Raw genomic sequence first — 21198 nt, 5'->3', positions numbered from 1 at the left:
TTCACAGGCATACTATAGACACCCCCCAGGCACCATATTTAAAGGAATATTTCATTTTTTTTTTTCACTTTAATCGTCATTAAAATCACTGCTCCCGCCAAAACGGTAGTTTTTAAAACTTTTTTTTGCAGTGACCCATGTCCCCTGAGGCAGGAGGCAGGTCGCCAAACCCTTTTTAGCACACTATCTTGCATATTAGCCGTTAAAATTAGCACTTTCCAATTCGAACGTTCGAGTCCCATAGACTTCAAACTTCAGACTTCGTACCGAACGCGGGGGTCGTTCGCAAGTTCTGGTGCGAACCGAACCGGGGGGTGTTCGGCTCATCCCTACTGGTGACAATTCAAAATCCCAGCAACAATGCTCACCAGAACAAACAGAGAAATTAATTCTCCCTACTAGAGAAACGGGCAGCAATGGAAACTTGCCTGGCATTTTGAAAGTGTATTTCCATTTTTTCAGCCTGATTGGGGTAACACGTACTTTATTTGTTACCCATTTTCTCTTAATAGGCTCTCCCTACTTTGTAGTTTTTTTAGAAGGAGCTGTAGAGTAAACATAAATTAACTCTGTAGTACTGTGCTCCCAGCTCTTCATTATCAGATGTAAACTAGATTTGAACATTGCCAATGGTATTTATAAAGGGTGACACCCTTAGTACTCCCTCACGACGCAGCACCAAAAGTGTTGGTTGGTACTTGTACCCGATTCATATACTTGTCACAGACAGGTACATGAATCTGTCCATGTCTGCACTGAGGAAGGAATGTCCACACTGGACACTTCCTCCCTCCCTGGCCACTGTGTCTGTCACACTAACAGGGAGATGGCCGAGGGGTTTTGTGCTGGGGTGGGTGGACCTTAATGGGGAACTGAGAGACTAGTTTTTCATAAGGGCACTAATCAGCCCAATAGTGACTTTTAAATCCGCCAACTGGCATGTGCTCTCATCAAATGTAAAGCGAACCAAATGGACAACTATTCTTTCAGTTCCCTATCCAAATCCACCTACCCTGTGACAAATTATTGACATTTTCCTGACTGACAGATAAATGGTGCTGAAGATACAGCATTGCACAATAAGCTGTTAAATTTGACTTGGCAAAAGTGGAAAAAATATTTTTTCCCCTCATTCCCCTAATTTTCAAACCTTGGGAGACTGCAGCATCATCATAGAACACATACTGTTGTATCATATAAAGCCGCAAGGGGTATTGATGAAGGATTAGTATTATTATTGTTTTTTCTTATTACACAGGATAGTGCTAACAGTTTGTGCAGTGCTTTACAAAATTAAGGGAAATAATGCAGTTACAATTTCATCCAATATAGAAGGATTCAGAAGGACTTGCTTGTGCAAGCTAAAAATGTAAAGAGAGAAGCAAGTGATATAAATGGTAATAACAGTTGGAGAATGAGTTATAGGTAAAACTTATAGGAGAAAGTAAAATTCCAGTTGTTAGGTAGAGATGGTATAGGCTTCTCAAAAGATATGTTTTTTCAAGGATCAGCTGAAAGTGGACAGAGTATGAGATAGCAAAATGGAGTGGGGTCAGGAGTAGGAGGGAGAAACTCTAGCGATACAAGCATAGGAGAAGGTGACAAGGGGGCTAGAGAGAAGAAGGCTTTGGGAGGAGTAAATACAATGGTTTAGGTGTTATTTTGAGATAGGTTTGATATTATAGCTGAGGCAGAGTTGTGGATGAATTTGTATGTTGTGGTTACAATTTCTAATTTTATGCATGAGCGGTGAGCAGAAGCTAGTAAAGGGATTGACAGAGAGGGCTGGTGAACATTGAGCAGATGATTCGATGAGCATCCACACTCATGATAGACTGAAGTGAGCCTGTGTAGAGGTAGGCCAACAAGGAGGGAACTGCAATAGTTGAGGTGAAAGATGACGAGGGAGTAAATTAGCATTTTTAAGATTAGTTAAATTTAGTAAATTGGGGATTGTTAAGATACAGAATATCCGGAATCTGGAATTATGAATCTTCTGGAAGGCTCCTGCAGAGTTACCCCTTATATTAAACCTTTTGCTTCTAAAAAATATAAAAAATATATTTTGAATAGAATTTTTGTTATACTTAGGTATTAGGCAACTCTGTTGTGTTGAAGGAATTGCAATGCGCTGCCAAGTAATGTGTGTACTAGTTGGCTGTACATCGTTCCTTTTCTGGGAAAGAACTATTATCACAAAAAGTACCTTTTGGATGAACCCCTCTTGTGCAATCATAACATTGATATAGTATGACAACTAAAAGGACCATATGTAATGTAGAAATAATTAGTTAAGGATGACTTGTGCTTTGGGACCATGTCATGCTCAGACAATCATTTTGTGATTTCTTTACACAAGCTGAAGTGATATTTGTATCGGGGCCACACCCCATTTAGCTGTGGACCAGTGTACGCTGCATCCATATGTATTATTCTTAAGTATTCCCATACATGTAAAGAATGCTACTGGATTGTTGGTGTCTTTCATTTCAAAGAATGAACCTAATGGTAGAACTTAAAGTGGGATTCCACCCTAAAGTGGAACCTCCGCTGATCGGAACCCTCCCCCCCTCCGGTGTCACAATTGGCACCTTTCAGGGGGGAGGGGGGTGGAGATACCTGTCAAAAGACAGGTATTTACACCCACTTCCGGGCATAGACTCCCATGGGAGTCTACGCCATTTCCTGTCCTGCCGCGCTGTCTGCTGGGACACACACGGTTCTCAGAGACAGCCTGGACAATTCCTATTGCGCTGCGCGAATCGCGCATGCGCAGTAGGGAACTGGGAAGTGAAGCCGATTCGCTTCACTTCCTGATTCCCTCACCTAGAATGGTGGCGGCAGCAGCTGAGGGCCGAGCGATCGATCGGCCTCGGCTGCCGGCATCGCTGGAACCCGGGACAGGTGAGTGTCCATTTATTAAAAGTCAGCAGCTGTAGTATTTATAGCTGCTGGCTTTTAATATTTTTTTTGTAGGTGGAATCCCTCTTTAACAGGATGCATGAGAAGACAGAAGGAGTACGCTGAGGAGTAGAGTAATAGATTTGGGTATCAACAGCATAGGTATTGTAAACCATCAGAGTCATATTAACTGACCGAATGAGGAAGTGGAGATAAAAAATAGAAGGGGCTTGAGGTCAGAGTTTTGGGGGGTCCCTACAGGAAAAATGAGGAAAGGAGGAGATTCAGTTAAAGAGGACACTGAAAGTGCACTGAGATAGGTAGGAGGTGAACCAGGAAAGAGCAGAGCATTGGAAGCAGAGAGACTAGAGTTTTTTGGAGAGTGTCATCCATATTAAGGATAGGAAAAGGCATGCATACAAAGTAGTGGTCATTGGTCTTGGCAATTAGTAAGTCATTGGTGAGTTTTAAGAGTGCAGTTCCTCTGGAGATAAAAGCCAGACTGAAAGTGGTCTAGAGGGTTGTTAACAGTGAGGTGGTTGCTCAGACAGTTGAAGACAAGGTGCTCTAGAAATTTGGAAGTAAAAGTGAGCAAGGAGAAAGGTCTCACAATATATGATCAGGTGAGGTTCAGCAAGGGTTTTTCTAGAATTTGAGTGACCAGTGCATGTTTGAGAGGTATTGGGATAGCGTTTTGGTAAAAAATTATGAAAACGCGGCAGGGATTCTAACCCTCCTCTGCACTTTCCAATCTAAATAACAAAATATATTATGGCTTTAGGTTTTACATTTGCATTGGGATTTTGCTGATTTACTAAAGGAATGGTGACTGTTAGCAAAGTTAATGTTCACTTTTGAAAATGTATGTTCACAGTGTAAAGGCAATTTGGTAAATAAGGTAAGCTTGTGTTAGCTCATGATGAGTATAACTCATAATTTTAGATTCTAGAGCTCATATCTTCAGATTAAAGTAGCAATAATTCATACAAAGGCAAGTATAGCAATGCTAAAGGTTTTCTACACAGTGTTCACAAAAAAGTTTGGCATCTGTAGCACAGGTTTTCTGCAGTGAGTCTTGGTGAGATATTTGTGATGTGTTCTCCAAGACTTGAAGGATACAAAACTGTGTTTTTTTTTTCTTATTTTATAGCAATTCAGTCAATAACTTTCAATCTTAGGAATTTACCAAAAGAAGGTATTGAAATGGCTGTCTTGTTTCAAGAGAACAGGAAAAACTAAGAATCAGATATAAAGTCTCCTGAAATCATTCAGTGTATATAATTGAACAGGAGAGGATTTTTTTACTTAACAAAAGCGATGAAAAGTTTTAGAACAACATTCCAATAAATAGACATGATCAATCAATATAACAGCTGTGTTTTTCTGTATAGTAGAATTAGTATATTCTTTAGTCCGGGACCATGTATTAAACATTTTGTTTAGAATTTAAGATAAAAATTTGGAAATAACCAATTTTCCCCAACCTAAACTGATATCTTTAGATACATTTAATATATTTTTATGAATACTTCCTGAGCAAGGATGAGCATATGATCTGGTCTAATGTAGAGTTTGACCCAAACTTTGCATGTTTGACATTTGTAGAATAGTCAAACTAGTTTGCCAGTTCTTCTGCAGCAGGAAGCTATTCATTTATTGGTGGTATTACTACCCTCTGCTGACTCCCACAGCCACTGAAGCAGGGTTGTGGGGAACAGAGACCTTTCTCCATATCAATATGAACATAGGGTGTTTTGCCAGGGTATCCTCCCTGTCAAGCTACCCTCCTCTAGTTGAGGGCAGGTTGTATGCTTCATACAGGTGTGCTGCCCCTCCCTTTCCTGGACAGCCAGGCTTCATGTTAAGATACGAGTTTGGTAAGGAATTTTGAGGGGGGTGGCTTTTTTGCTTTATTTTCATGGGTTTCCCTTTAAAATCCATAGCACTTTCTCATCAAAGAAAAGAGTCGGATATGTATTTTTAGGGGGAAGGTCATTTTTGTGCGTGTGCCCCCTTAACATCTATACCAGATCCTTGCCTAGACTTAGAGTTTTGTGTAGATGAGAATCCCTAGCCATGTTTTGTTTACAAGCAGAATAAAACACACAGAATATGTAATTTACCAGCAATTTAATTGTTTATTTTTTGTAAATGTGAAAGGAATTGAGCACTTTTAATGTCTCACTTAATAAAATTGCTGCTACTGGCCAAATGCTTTTTTTTTTTTTTTGTACAGTGCCCAGCTTCCCATGCCCTTTGTTTGACAACTCTTGCCTTCCTGACTTCAGTGGGGTTTGTATTACCATTCAGGACTTTAGCATAGTTTGGCGAACCTCCTGCAAAGCATACCAAACCCAAGTACATTAAGCTCATGCCTATTTCCCAGTAATATTATATTCACATGATTAGGGATGAGCTTTGAGTTCGAGTCAAACTCATGTTCGACTCGAACATTGCCTGTTCGCCTGTTCAGAGAACAGTGAACAATTTGGGCTGTTCGTGGCAAATTCGAAAAGCCGGAACACCCTGTACAAGTTTATGGGAGAAATCTAAAGTGCTAATTTTAAAGGCTAATATGCAAGTTACTGTCCTAAAAAGTGTTTGGGGACCCAGGTCCTGCCCCAGGGGACATGGATCAATGCAAAAAAAAGTTTTAAAAACTGCAGTTTTTCGGGAGCAGTGATTTTAATAATGATTAAAGTGAAACAATAAAAGTGTAATATTCCTTTAAATTTCGTACCTGGGGGTGTCTATAGTATGCCTGTGAAGGGGCGCATGTTTCCCGTGCTTAGAACTGTCCCTGCACAAAGTGTCCTTTCGCGAGGAAGTCTTTTAAAATCACTTTCCATTGTCGGCTCCCTTAATACAGAGAACACTCAATGAGTGTTCTCTGTATTAGCAGACAATTCATTCATTGATATAAAAAAAAGCATGGGGGTTCCCCTAAATTCAATTACCAGGCCCTTCAGGTCTGGTATGGATATTAAGGGGAACCCCTGTCAAATAAAAAAAATTGACGTGGGCCCCCCCTAAATATCCATACCAGACTGGTATGGATATTCAGGGGAACCCCGCATCAAATTAAAAAAAAATTGATGTGGGGGTCCCCCTAAAAATCCATACCAGACCCTGGTATGGCCGCAGGAAAAGAGGGGGGATGAGAGAGCACCCCCCCATCCTGAACTGTACCAGGCCACATGCTCTCAACATTGGGAGGATGCTTTGGGGGTCTGTGACCCCTCAAAGCACCATGTCCCCATGTTGATGGAGACAAGGGCCTCATCCCCACAACCCTGGCTGGTGGTTGTGGGGGTCTGCGGGGGGCTTATCAGAATCTGGAAGCCCCCTTTAACAAGGGGTCCCCTAGATCCCGCCCCCGTTTTCAATGGTAAGGGGGTACAAAGGTACCCCTACCATTTCACAAAGAAAGTGTAAAAATGGTTAAATAAGACAAACACACCTTTGAAAAATTCCTTTATTAAAAATAAAAAAAAAGATTCCAGCGGTGCTAATCCACTCTTGCTATCAAGCGACAGATGATCATCTCTCCGGGGTCCAGCGATGGCTGATCTGATCCAGCGTCAGGGGATCTCTCAGTCCAGCACTGTCCATACATGCATCCATCTTCTGTCTCACTGCGGAGACACTGCGGGGATCCCAGCGCTGACTTTTCTTATATTAGGAGGGTGGGGCCACCTGTCACCTGACCTCGCCCCCTCTGACACTGGTGAGGGAATATTACACTTTTATTGTTTCACTTTAATCATTATTAAAATCACTGCTCCTGAAAAAACGTACGTTTTTAAAACTTTTTTTTGCATTGATCCATGTCCCCTGGGGCAGGACCCAGGTCCCCAAACACTTTTTAGGACAGTAACTTGCATATTAGCCTTTAAAATTAGCACTTTAGATTGTGAACGTTTGAGTCCCATAGACTTTAATAGGGTTCTAAAGTTCACACGAAGTTTAGGTCTGTTCGCAGGTTCTGGTGCGAACCGAACAGGGGGGTGTTCGGCTCATCCTTACATATGATGAATATCAAGAATTAGAGGAAATTTTATGACTGCCAAATACCTTTTATCACAATTGGATGTTCAGTATTGCTCATGGAAGCACATATGGAAATCTTGCTGGGTCTGGCTGCAAAATGTAATAGAGAAATGTGACTTAATTGTATACTGTTAGTAGAAGAAATCATATGAACAATAAAAAGAGGCACTGTTTATCTTGTTCTCTTCCAAGACACTGGTGGATTTGTGTTGCCTAGCTAATATTAATCAGTAGGAACAAAATAGGGGGAAAAACCCCAAGGAAATAAATGGGGTACTAAATGTGACCAAAATATTATACTGCTGTAAAAATATATACTTTATTATGGACAACAATATTAATAAAAATTTGCAAAAGCAAAATGGACACCTCCACTTACCCTTAACAATTATGTTGTCAATTCTAAAATGTAAAAGAGTCTGGACTAGGACACTGCATAGGTCACTCAGGCTTCATACCCACCAACAGCACCCCAGGGCTCACAATAGAACATAAGTGGTAATAACAATATAAGGCAAAGAATGTAGGAGTGCTATTAGGTGGAAGAGCAGAAGTGACCACATCCAAATGCTCATGAAGAATGCATAAACTGATAACCATCAATACTCTATCTAATGTGATTAATCACACAGGAGCAACAGTGCTTAAGCTTCTAGAGAAAGAGCCATAAGGAAGGGTAAACTGCTTCACAAGTTACAACATAGGGAAGCATAAATGGACATTTATATACACTGCACTTGATAGAGCCATTTGGACATGGGAGATATACCTTTGTCCCGAAGCATGAATAGACGTCTGTTCAGATACATTGCAAGCTGGGTGGGATAAATCAGCTGTAGTCTCAATGGAAGTATATAAAATTACAACAGTGTTATAACAGCCAAAATAAACAGTTACCAAATAAGGATACAGCAATATAGATAGCCACACAGTGGAAGTGTATGTTGCAGCACAGATGAAAGTCCCCACAAACATTAGATCAAGGATGTGGTATATACAAGCAGACTGGACAGTCTTAGACATTGACTCCTTGCAATGCCAGATCACAAATACTGCTATATCTGCATTATGACATAAAACATCCACTCTGACACATGAAACATCAGCTGGCTAGGCTTGTGAAGGGAGAATGTGGACCATAGATGATAACATATTAATGGGAACACAGTCAAGCTCACTTGTCCTTCGGTGGTTGCCTAGTCAAACACGCTGTACCTGTCCTTTTTCCACACAATGAAGGGGATTGAGTCTCATTGATTGACTGTTGAGAAGTGCTAGATCAGTCCATTCCTGCTCCAGTTTTGTGAATCGGCACAAGTGCAGTGAAGTAGACTCATCATAAGGCTCAGTGTACTAAACAGTACATCACATACAGTAGATTGTCTCAAACTCGATAGCGTGGGAGCTATGGTTAACATATTTCACCTGCTTTCCATAACCACAGGCTTCCTCAGAACCTTTGAGAAATAAAATAATTATTTCACAAACTGTATAAAATAGAAGTGAAAACACAGGTCTATAAAGACAAATGGATATCAATCAAAATGTTTTGTGCCCATGTCCTGATGCAGTGGTCCTCTAAAAACAAGTTGACATGACAATATTGTGTTAGGGAGCTGTACTTAAAACTCTCTGTGTTTTTTTATCATATAGTTGTGGTGGGTTTCAGCTCTATTTTATACAATTAAAGAAATAATTTCCATTTTTCTTTACATGTGTGTGTTGATGTATGTGGTCTCCTGAAGAGGCATATATAAAGTCTCGTGTTTCTTTAGCATTACAACTGGAGATTTCTCCTCTATTTGTCTGGATGATCATTGTCATTGGGACAGAATGTGATAGAAAATATAAAAGATTTTATTTGTATACTAAACTGGAAATATTCAAATGGGGAACCTTGTTCTGGTAAGAACTTTCCTAGAGGGTATTTTCCCTCCTTTTAATTCTTTTTGTGCTACTAGAACAGGGAAAGAAGGAAATCAGGCATCAAAAAGTATCTCAAAAAGGGATATAACCCTTCTCTATATTTTCTAAAACCTAAACATCAAAATCGGGTTAGATATACACTTTAATTATAAATTAATGTGCAGTTCAGCATGAAAGTGTCAGTTCTTCTTTCTATATACAGTAGGTAACCACGAGATTGACACCCTACGAGCTCCGTCGCGGGAGCCAGCGCCGAGCTGGCTCGCATCGGGAAAGGAAAAATGTTTCTTTTCCTTTCCCGATAAGCGACAAGCATCGCTGGCCAGGTTGACACTGGTGCGGGGATCCGAATTGGATTCCCGCCAATACCAGGCAGTTTGGTATGAATCCTAAGGGAGGGATTTTAAGGGGAATCCCCTTCGCCGAAAAAAAACACCGTGGGGCCCCCCCAAAATCCATACCAGACCCCTATCCGAGCACGCAGCCCGGCCGGTCAGGAAAGGGGGTGGGGATGAGCGAGTGCCCCCCACCTCCTGAGCCGTACCAGGCCGCGTGCCCTCAACATGGGGGGTGCCTTGGGGAAGGGGGGGCCGCGTACATCAAATGGGTCAAGCAGGCAATGGTGTCACAACACTTGACTATGGAAACTTCACTGGAACCTTTATACATGGACCTTGTGATATTAAGAAAATGCAGACAGCCACCAAAGCCAATGTAATGGCATGCGGACTTGTAGGGCCTTTTAGAGACTTCTCCTTAATACTCAGTTAGGACCTGCGTATATGTGGCTTTATCTGCAGAACATGTACTGTTAGTGGGAACTGAGGACAGGTTTGGGAAGCACTGAACCAACCGGTGCAAGACACAGAACTACTGTCTTCTGGGGGATGTACTGTAATAAAGTATGTCCCACTCTGTGGATGCTGCTGGATCATGTAGAACTTTTCACTGCAGGGCTTCAAGAAGAGGATAGGGCAGCCCTGCAGTAAAGAGTTCTACAGGATGCATGTGGGAATTCGAGTCCCTGCTATGCAGAGTTGTGAACGGGGCTTGACAGCTGAGTGTTTCTGTTCACTCCCTCCTATGTACTTGTATAATGATGGCCATACACTGTTCAATCGGATTGTGTATTTGTGAAACAAATAGTCTTTGGAGAATGGAAGAAAATGGACAAAACAAAGAATCTCACCTATTGCTTCTCAAAGATTTATGCCTTTAGGGCCTTTTGATATACAGACAGCAACACCAATCAAGCATGTCATGTAACTATCCCAAAGGATGATGCAGTAACTTTCAGCCCTGGTTCACATTGCAGCGATTTGGCATGTGATTTGACACGTCAAATCGCATGCCAAATCGGCAGCTATTATGGGCAATGGCAACGTCCAAATTGGTGCGATGCTGACTTTACGACACTGCACCGATTCCCAAAAGCAGTTTCTGTACTGCTTTTGGCAAATTCAGGGTGCAGTTGCACAAATGTCTCTGAAATTTCCCCCAAAGTCGGGACTGACATGTGGGAATTAAATTGTGTGGGTTCAGCTGATTTTATTCCCACTGTCAGAGTGAACCTGGGCTCAAGGTAAGCTCAAATAAAGTAGATCTTGTACTGAATAAATAATTTGATGCTTATTCCAGCATCACTCTAAGCTGATTGGGTTCAGCCCATATGGTTACATTGATATACTTCATAATTGTACCTATATATTTTTTACCCAAGTGTTTGTAATATGTTTTCCTCATTTGAGGTTATTTTAACTTTGATCAACTTTGAACAATTTTTTATTTCTATTCCTTCTCCATCTTTGTTGATTATCTCCTAGGTATCACACAGTTACAATTCCCTCCCTTTAGGATTTTCTTGCATCATATACAGTACAGGGATAGATACCCCCTCCCTTTGGATCTAGGAACCTAGCTGCATTTATAATTTGGTTAGTGCTTTACCCTAGTGTTAGCCCTTACTTCTATAACAAAAGCTATTCAAGTTTACACGGATAATGTAGAAACAGCTCTCAAGTGGAAATGCAACAATAACCACTTCAGCCCCGGAAACATTTGCCCCCAAAATGACCAGACCATTTTTTGCGATACGGCACTGCACTGCTTTAACTGACAATTGTGCGTTGTGCGACTCTGTACCAAAACAAAATTGATGTCCTTTTTTCCCACAAATAAAGCTTTCTTTTGGTGGTATCTGATTACTTCTGCGTTTTTTGCGCTATAAACAAAAAAAGAGCGGCAATTTTGAAAAAAAAATATTTTTACTTTTTGCTATAATAAATATCCCCTCCAAAAAATATAAAAAAACTAATTTATTCCTCAGTTTAGGCTGAGATGTATATTTCTACATTTGGTAAAATAAAAAACGCAATAAGTGTATGTTGATTGGTTTGCGCAAAAGTTATAGCATCTACAATATTATTATTATTTTTTCTTACTAGTAATGGTGGCAATTTGTGATTTTTATTGGGACTGTAACATTGCGGCAGAAAGATCAGACACTCTTGACACTTTTTTAGGACCATTGATATTTATACAGCAATACGAGCTAAAAATAGCTACTGGTTACTGTATAAATGTCCCTGGCAGGGAAGGGGTTAAATGTGTGTCTTACTCAGTGATTCTAACTGTGGTGGGATGGGGCAGCCTGAAGGAGGAGACATACCGCTGTTCATACTTAATATGAGTAACCTCTGTCCTCACTCCTGACAGAATGGAGATCTGTCTGTTTACATTGACAGATCTCGATTCTGTGTGTCTCAGGGGTGATCGCGGGTGCCTGGCTAACATCGCAGCTGCCGAGCACATGCATTGGCACCGTCATTGTGCCGTGAGTGTGTGTGGGGCACATGCTTCACCCCCTAGTGGTCTTAAAGCGGTGGATGGCTGTTTAGTGGTTAATTGGTATGTTGATGTAGATTCATGTTGTCTTCCATTATATCTTGCAGAGCATTTTGACAGTGGTGGAGCAGCAGTCCAAAACAACTGGTGTAAAATTCCATATGATGGTATAAACCACAATACCGCAATCTCAAAGGTTACTTATGACTCCTTTACCGAGATCACAGAAGAAAAAAAAAATCACGATTCAGCAGAAAAAAAAAATACAAGGTGGTGACAGATTTAAGATGTAGGATCTCATAGGTCAGAACAGGAATTCTGCAGGAACTTGAAAATTTGTATGATGACGACTTTGATGCAAAGAAACTGATTTGCCATTTTTTAAGTGTAGCCTGGTCCTATTTGATACAGTCAGCAATTTGGTGAGGTTGTCAGAGGAAGACATATGGACCATCAGATAGAGGGTGAAATTGGTAATAACCAGTACTTTTCTGCCAGACTCCTACTAGTACTTTTCTGCCAGCCTCCCTCCTACTGGGACTCCGTCTATGGTGAAGTATGCACAAAATTTACAACACAAGTGAGAAATACCTTTCAACTGGCTGTGGGATATGGCAATAAATATATGTCTAGCAATACCCCCGAAGGACCTGCTTAAGTTTGTTCAGTCCGTTACTCTGCCTCTCAATCCTAATAATAGCCTCAGCCCCCTCTGGTCACACCTGACAATAGTGTAAGTGCAATTACCAATGAGAAACACACACGTTATAATAAAACACAGTAATTGTCTTTACTGCAATATTTCTGTGGAAGGATAACAGACAGTAGCAATATATATTCAAGTAATCAACTAGAAATCAACAATTGAGACTTAAGATCAATATATCTTTCAACCCTATATTCAAACTGATTTCATGGGATTCCAAACCTGAGAATGTCCCCAAGAGCAGAGGCACACTTTAATGGTAAATAAAGCACAACATGGCACTTTAAATTAGATTTACTCAGATTGGCTCTATGAGACCAGGCAGGAGAAGAGCAGAGGAATGACTCCCTCTGTGTCAGACCTCTCTCTACTGTCTCCTGAAACCACAGGCCCAACTTTACACACCAATCAAGTAATGGCTTAACTTTATAGATAAACTGTTCCACACACCAAATGTATATGCAGAGCCCTGAATATGTGTGTGTGAATACGTATAACCCTAACAGCTTCAATCCTTCTTTGAAGCAAAGATAAGCTTCGGTGTCTTCAGCTAGCCACTTTCGTTGGTGCACTTTACTCCTGGGTAGCAGGGCAAACAATATAACTGGCCCAGATTATCTAGTGAAACAGACAGGATTTTTTTCAACAAGGGGAGAGGACAACGGTGTCTGTATACATTGTCCCAGAAATGGGTAGCCTTATCCTTTATCCCTGTAGTACTACAAGTGTCAGCAAGATGACTACCAGCAACAATTTCTGTATGCAGTGTTCAAATAAATCTTCCTGTAGGGCAGTGTCTCTGTTCCCTGCAGATGGGCAAAATTTTCCTCTCACCACATCCTGTGATCAAGGCCCAAACTAACGTCCTGGAATAGGTAAGCTTTCATGGCGACCTGATCGGCCACCTCACATTGAAACGGTTCACAGTTGGTGGAGATGCGCCTCAATATTCACCTGGTATCCCCCTCACTCAGGCTGGATGTCCCGACTGGCGGCAAAGGCCAGACTTGCAAAGGGAGATCATCTGAGAGACAGCACCGCTCTCTCAGGTCTGGTCTCTTTCCTCCCTCATGGCTGACTGATTTCCCTCAGTAAACAAAATTGAGTATTTTTCTTGCTTGTCAGCAAAGCCTGCTGGGATTTGTATATCTGCCTGTATACCAGTCTATGGGGTTGTTTTGTGTGGGAACTGCATGTCCCAGAATCCATTGTAGCTCTCTCTGGAGTTCAGTACAGTCTCTCCCATTGGCTGTTGTAACTGTGCCTTTAATTGGCTTTCTTCTTCCGGCCAATAGGGCACAAGAGAGGTTGCTGAATGCACAGTCAGCTCACATTACATTACTCAGTCAGTGAAAACAGGAAAAAGGAGGTGGGGGGTGAAAAATCCCCCCTGCAGCTGCTGGCAGGTAGCTCTTCCTAACTCAAGCTGGAAAGCCTGTGTACAGCTTGGCGGGATAGCGGGTTATAGAGTGAAACACCCGCTACACACACCTGTTTAATGGTAAATCTATTGATTGACTATCAGGCTACTTTCACACTGGATGTCGCATTTCAGCTGCTATTGGGGTGCTTTTAACCCCTGCTAATGACCGAATAAAGGGATAATAGCGCCCACAATGTGCCGCTGCCAACGCGCTTTACTGCCGCTTTTTGCGGGCGCTTTGGCAGCGGTGGCCATTGATTTCAATGGCAGAGGTGGTGGAGGAGCGGTGTATACACCGCTTCCACACTGCCCGAAAGATGCTGCTTGCAGGACTTTTTCTAGCATCCTGCAAGCGCACCACTCCAGTGTGAAAGCAATCAGGCTTTCCACTGGGACTGCAGGGGAGGCATTTTTCAGGTGCTTTACAGGAGCAGTGGCAAAGTTTGGAAATCAGAAGAGTCTCCAATATTCTGGAACTCTGAGCATCATGGCAAAATTTGATTTCCTTTACTCCTCTATTTAGGGGAAGAGAGTTATAATTCAAATAGACAATGAGATGGTGGTTTCTTTTGTTCATAAATGGGGATTGAGTAGCAACACCCTTATAGGAGCAAGTCAAACAAATTATTCTATGTGCATAAAACAATTTATTATATTTAAAATATTCCTACATTCCGGCTCCTTTGAATTTTTTTGGCAGACTTGCTAAGGCTCATCTCATCATGCTATTGAGTTGTGTTTAAACCAGAATGAGTTTCTCCAAATCTGAAATATTTGAGGTTTACCAGATTTGGATCTAATGGGGACCCCCAAACCATAAAGAATGCAGAAAATATATTTCCAAAAGCACATTTCTTCTAGTTTGGACCTGTCCAATGACTTCCACAACATCTCTAAAATACATCCCTTCCTAACTAATGACTCCATCAAGCTCCTACTCCACTCCCTGGTCATCTCTCTCCTTGACTACTGCAACTCTCTCCTCATTGGCTTACCTTCACATAGGCTATTCCCCCTTCAGTCCATCATGAATGTTGCTGCCAGACTCATCCACCTTACCAGCCACTCAGTGCCTGCTACCCCACTCTGCCGATCCCTCTACTGGCTTCCATTTACTCAACAAATTAAATTCAAAATACTAATAACAACCTACACAAATATCCACCACCACTCTTCCCTCGGCTATATCACTACCCTAGTCTCAAAATATCAACCTAATCATTCGCTTTATTCCTCCAAAGACCTCCTGCTCTCTAGCTCCATTGTCACTTCCTCCCATGCTCGCCTCCAGGACTACTGAGTCTCTCCCATCCTCTTTAGCTCCCTGCCCCAATTTGTATGACTATCACCTACTCGGTCCACTTTTAGATGATCCTTAAAAACCTTCTCTTCAGAAAGCCTCATGCCGTGTACACATAAGCAGTTTTGCCATCGGAATAAACTCTGAAGGTCTCTATGATGGAATTCCGATGGAATTCCACTCAAGCTGTCTTGCATACACACGGTCACACCAAAGTCCGACCGCCAAGAACATGGTGATATACAACCCGTAAGATGGGACTAGAAAAAGGAAGTTCAATAGTCAGTGCGCCATTCTTTGGGCTGCTTCGACTAATCTTGTGTTAGTAGAAGTTTGATGAGAGACAATTCACGCTTCTCAGCTTTCGTGCTTTTCAGTCCATTACTGCTCTTCTGTTTGTGCTTGTGGGTTTGAAACAGCTTTTCAGTGCATGTAGTCAGTTCACATCTGTTTTTCCGTGTGTTCTTGTCCACTCATTTCTGATTTTCAGATCGCTGTTTACAGGCCTTGCTGTTCTTCAGTGCGTTCTGTTAGTTCGTTCTGACCAGCCAACCATTTTGAAGCCATATTGCGGGTACGTACTCGTCGTACAGTTCGTGCTGTGTGGGGGCTTAGTGTTGGGGTTCTAGCTTTGACCCAAGCCCAGTCCATGAACAGGGTGGGGAGGAGTTCATGGACCAAGAATTGATTGCTCCAGCGTGACCAATTCTCTCACATGCCTCTGCTTCGTGATCCAGAAGAATAATCCTGTTGATTTCAGGAACTTTCTCCGGATGACGGACCCCATTTTTCACCATTTGTTAGCTTGGCTGCCCCCTTATTTTATGAAGCAGGACACCTGCATGCGGCAAGCCATCACTCCCGAGCAGAGGCTAGTCGCCACCTTGTGGTGCTTGGCGACTGGGAGAAGTCTGCAGGACCTCAAGTTCTCTACAGGCATTTCCCCTCAGGTTCTGGGGATCATTATTCCAGAGACCTGTTCTGCCATCATTCAGGTCCTGCAGAAGGACTATATTAGGGTAAGTTTTCTCCTTTAACATCACATTCTATGTATTTAATGTTTGCTAATGTATTGTATTTCTTTCATCATTACCTAATTACCATGATTGGAATATGCTGTGGAGATTCCCTTTGTCCCCATGCATGTTGTAAGCTGTTAATGCTCCTTTTTTGGCCTACATGCATATTTGCCTTCACTAACCTCCCCACAGCATGCTATCCTGGGCCCATATAGACCTAACCTAGTCACTTAACAGTGTATTTTGTCAGCTCCATTGTAGTGCTTTACCCGAAACACCACCTAAAATGTGTACACATGTTTTGTGTGTCCTTAAATTCAGGCAGAGTGCCATAGGCTTTTTTTTGGGTCCCAAACTCAGCTCGAATCCTCCCCCCCAAAATGTTTACAATGGGCCATCAGAGGGGGTGAGGAATCTGATAAATGGACCTTATATTTTTGTCTTGAAATACTCCTTAAAATAAATGCTATACTGATGTCGGCCAAGAATGTTTTTGTCTAATCTGCTTGCAATGTTATGTGCAAAAGTACTAATATTTTTTTTTAATGTTTTGACTTCACAGTTTCCTTTGACGCCACAGGAATAGCAGACTGTAGCATCCCATTTTGCCGACCATTGGAACTTTATCAACTGTGGACGGGCTATAGATGGGAAGCATGTCCACATTTTGCCACCACCCCATTCGGGGTCTTACTATTATAACTATAAGGGGTTTAATAGTATAGTGTTAATGGCGGTGGTGTCGGCACAATATGAGTTTCTCTATGTGGCTGTGGGGAAGAATGGCTGGATGGAGTCTTTGCCCAGACGGAGTTTTACCAATGTCTCCAGACTGGTGGCCTGGCATTGTCACCTGATGCGGACAACGTTTAAGGACTCCCGTTTGTCTTTATTGCTGATGAAGTGTTCGGTCTGGGTGACCACCTGTTGAGGCCATTCCCCCAGAGGACCCTCTCCCTTGAGAGGAGGGTTTTTAACTACCGGCTGGCCAGAGCGAGAAGAGTCATTGAGAATACATTTGGGATAATGGTCAGCCGGTTCCGCATGTTTCTGACAGCAATTAATATGGCAGACTACCAAATCAACCACATCATCTTATCCTGCTGCATATTGCCCAATTTTTTAAGGAAAAACTCCCAAAATTATATTGCCTCAGTTGGGCCTGAGGCCGGACTTCCTGAGAATCCCCTGAAGGGCCTGGATACTGGCCGTCCTGGCTTGGCACCCCAAAGCGCCCGTGAAGTTTCGGCAGAAATATGTAAATTATCTTACGGGTAGGGGGGCCAAAACTGTTATGCCAGACAATGTGTAAATATTTTATTGCTTGTGTTTGTTTTTGGCTGTCTTCTAGGTTCTCATAGTGATTTTCCTTTAGTAAATAATCCCCATTGTCACCATAAACAGAAAATTACTTAAACTGGTATCGAGCATTGAAAGAAGAAGCCACACATTGTTGATTAGCAAAGTTTTTACTCTGTTCACATTCACATGTGCGTTTTGATGTAAAATTATTTATTTTTTTCTCAATTTTTTTCCAATTTTTTGGGTAGAAACACGCATGTTTCTAAACATAACATACAAAACTCTGGAACTTACAAAGTTCAACTTAGAAAAACTTAAGGCAATATCAAACATTATAGTGTCAAAAATGTCTTGATATTGACTTCATCAGATGGAGTGATGCCACCCCCCGTAAAAGCCAAATTTTGAAGATGCACACAATTTGGGAGTCAAAATGGATATTTCCCTCCTGATCCCATGCCTAATGTCCACATGTGCTATCCCCCATCATGGGGGGATCAATGGACGTGTTTTGGGGGTGCGACCCCTTCCTCTCACCTACTAGAGTTACGAGGGTTGCACCCACAAAACTCGTACATTGATATCCCCTGATGGCAGATAGCACATGTTGACACACCATGTGCATCTTCAAAATTTGGCATTTGAAATGTCAAAAAAAGTTTTGGTGAAGTCCAAGAAATGGAAAAATGGTGGCATTTGGAAGAAATTCAGATTCTACCCAACACATCAATCATGTTCTTCATTTGTTGTTCCATAACATTGAGTTTCTTCCTTATGATGTAAATTTCACCATTCCACACCATGATGTTGTTGATTAGCCTTTGTGCACTGTCACTTGTGAAATGTTCAGCTTGCCCTTCAACAACCAGCAAATCGCCTAAAAATGTGATTAAAAACATGTATTATAAATATGCAGGCATACATATAGTACCTAAAGCTGGGTGTCAGACAATCACCTGTTGTGGTAACAATCTCACTGACTTCCTCCACCTCTACTTCCTCCAGATCCTCAGGTTTGTGGTGTTGTGCTGAGTTCCCCTTCTTTTTGAGGTGTGGGGTTCCTGGTGTCTTCTGAGTGGCATCCTCCGAGTCTTTTCTCCCCTATGAGAATGAAACAAAAGGTATACTTAGCACACAGATAATTGAGTCCAGAAATATGAATATGAAACATTCCTGGGAAGTGGGGTACAATTGTCTGTTTTGGACAGAGTTCCAAGCTGAAAATCAGATTTTTCACCTTACCCAAGCTGGAATACTTACCTTTTTCTGTCAATTTTCACACATGGAGACACCCCAAGTATCCACTGGAGCACCTGTGTGGGACACCTTAAAAAGTTTGTTCTTGTGTCCCACACTAGTGCTCCTGAGTCCAGATGTGTGAACAGCTGCTGAGTGTCCTCTCTTTACATTACACTGAATCAAACTTGCATTTCATTCTAGTTAACAAACACATCTAGACATCAATGTACAAAACCTATTTTTAGAAAAAAAGGCATGACCAAATGTATTTAACCTGTATCTGTCCAAAACATCATATTTAATGAGCGAACAATATTACCTACGACCGATTTAATGTGCCCACGAACATAAAAGTCACCATTTTAAACTGTACAACAGTAAAGAAAATCACATGGTGCCGAATGCAAGTAATAATAATAATCGGAACACACAACAGCTACTTACTTTTTAGAAGAACTTTCTTAATCCTTCTATACTGCTCCTGCTCCCTTATTTTCAGGTCTGACCAGCATTTCCTTATTTGCTCCTTTGATCATCGTACCCCAAATTTTGTGTGCAGACTCTTCACAACTTTTGTCATGATTTTGGCCTTTCTCACATTCAGGTTGGTGTACGGTCCATTCTTGCCATCATAGTCATTCCTCCTCAAGATGTCCACCATTTCAAGTAAGACCATATTTGAGGCCTTAAATCTTTTCCTTCGGGATTGGGATGTTTCAGCCTCTGGCTTTCCTGCTCCTCATTACTGCTCTCCTTGCACACCTGCTCTGTCTCCACCATGTCGCTCCTGTTGAACGAGAAGGGGCAAGGAACATTCTAGAAAGAACGTCAGGGGCGAGTGACAGGGCAGAGTTTCACGCAAGCGCAGTGGGTAATTCCACTGGGCTGGTTCTCAAGGACCTTCAAAAGTGTGATAGGTAGGAATGAAATGTGATGTGTAATTTATGCTTCTAGAATGCCTGAAGGTATTACTTTAATGTTAGTCCTCTGTATGTGGCCAGACTGTGTAAAAGTTCCACACATGTGGTATCACCATACTCGGGAAGAGTAGCAGAATGTGTTTTGGGGTGTCATTTTTTGCTATATACATGCTATTTGTTGGAGATATATTATAAATTGACAACTTTGTGTAAAAAAAAATGCGTTTTCATTTTTTTTTCACGTTTTCCAAAAGTTTTCTGGAAAAAATTAACCATTCAAAAAACTAATTCTGCCTCATAGATTATATGTTGGGGTGTTTTATTTCCAAAATGGGGTAATTTTGTGGGCAATTCCATTGTTATGGTGTTCCAGGGCATTCAAATTTTAATAAGTGGTTGAGAAATGAGATGTGTAATTTATGCTCCTAGAACGCCTGAAAATGCCACGTTAATGTTGGGCCCTTGTATGTGGTCAGGATGTTTAAAAGTCTCACACATGTGGTATCACCAAACTCGGGAAGAGTAGCAGAATGTATTTTTGCCTGTAATTTGTTGTATGCATATGCTGTGTTTGATAAATAACCTGATAATATGACAATTTTGTAAAAAACAAAACAAAAAAATAAAAAATCTTCATTTTGAAAAGGATTATGGGAAAAAAATTACAACTTAAAAAACTCACCATGCTACTTACTTAATACCTTGGAATGTCTACTTTCTAAAAAGGGGTAATTTGGGGGGTATTTGTACTTTCCTGTTAATGTCTCAAGAAATAAGATACACCTGATGTACTGAAGGCCTGATCAGATGTGATCAATTTTCAGTGATTGGCACCATAGTTTGTAAACTCTATAACTTTCACAAAGACCACATAATATACAGTAATCTGGGTTATGTTTACCAAAGTTATGTAGCAGTATACATTTTGGGCAAAATTTATGAAGACAAATTACTAATTAGCAAACTTTTATGACAGAAACAAAGAAAAAAAACATTTTTTTCACAAAATGTATGATCTTTTTTTATTTATAGCAAAAAAAAGAAACTCACTAGGGATTAAATACCACCCAAAAGAAAGCTCTATTTGTGTGAAAAAAGGACTCAAGTTTCATATGGGTACAGTGTTGCATGACTGAGTAATTGTCATTCAAACCGTAAGAGCGCTGAAAGCTGAAAATTGGTCTGGGCAGGGGGTGTAAGTGCACTGTATTGAGGTGGCTAAGGACAGAGAATTCATGGCCAGTTTCATAGACAAATACAGGGTATGAGGAAGTTGTGGGAGGTGAAATACAGCTTATATTATAATAAACAAGCTAGGAGGTCAACGCAGGAGAAATTTCTGGAATTTGCGAAGGCTCTGATCTCCAATGTAACAATCGTCTTCTTGGAAAAGAAAATTGGGATCTTGGGGAACATGTATAAGAAGGAGCATAATAAGATCCAGAATCACTCAGAAATCACTCAGATCAGGAGCAGCAGCAGCACAAGTGTATGTACCCAGGCTGTGGTACTTCAACAAACTGTGGTTTCTGGATGACCAGACTGAAGCCAGGGAATCACTTTCTACC

This window comes from Lithobates pipiens, unplaced genomic scaffold, assembly GCF_037356315.1.
Source record: "Lithobates pipiens isolate NorthernLeopardFrog02 unplaced genomic scaffold, aLitPip1_a1.2 Scaffold_16, whole genome shotgun sequence".
Taxonomy (NCBI): Eukaryota; Metazoa; Chordata; class Amphibia; order Anura; family Ranidae; genus Lithobates; species Lithobates pipiens.
The sequence above is the reverse complement of the archived record's forward strand: the minus strand, read 5'-3'. Positions refer to the sequence as shown.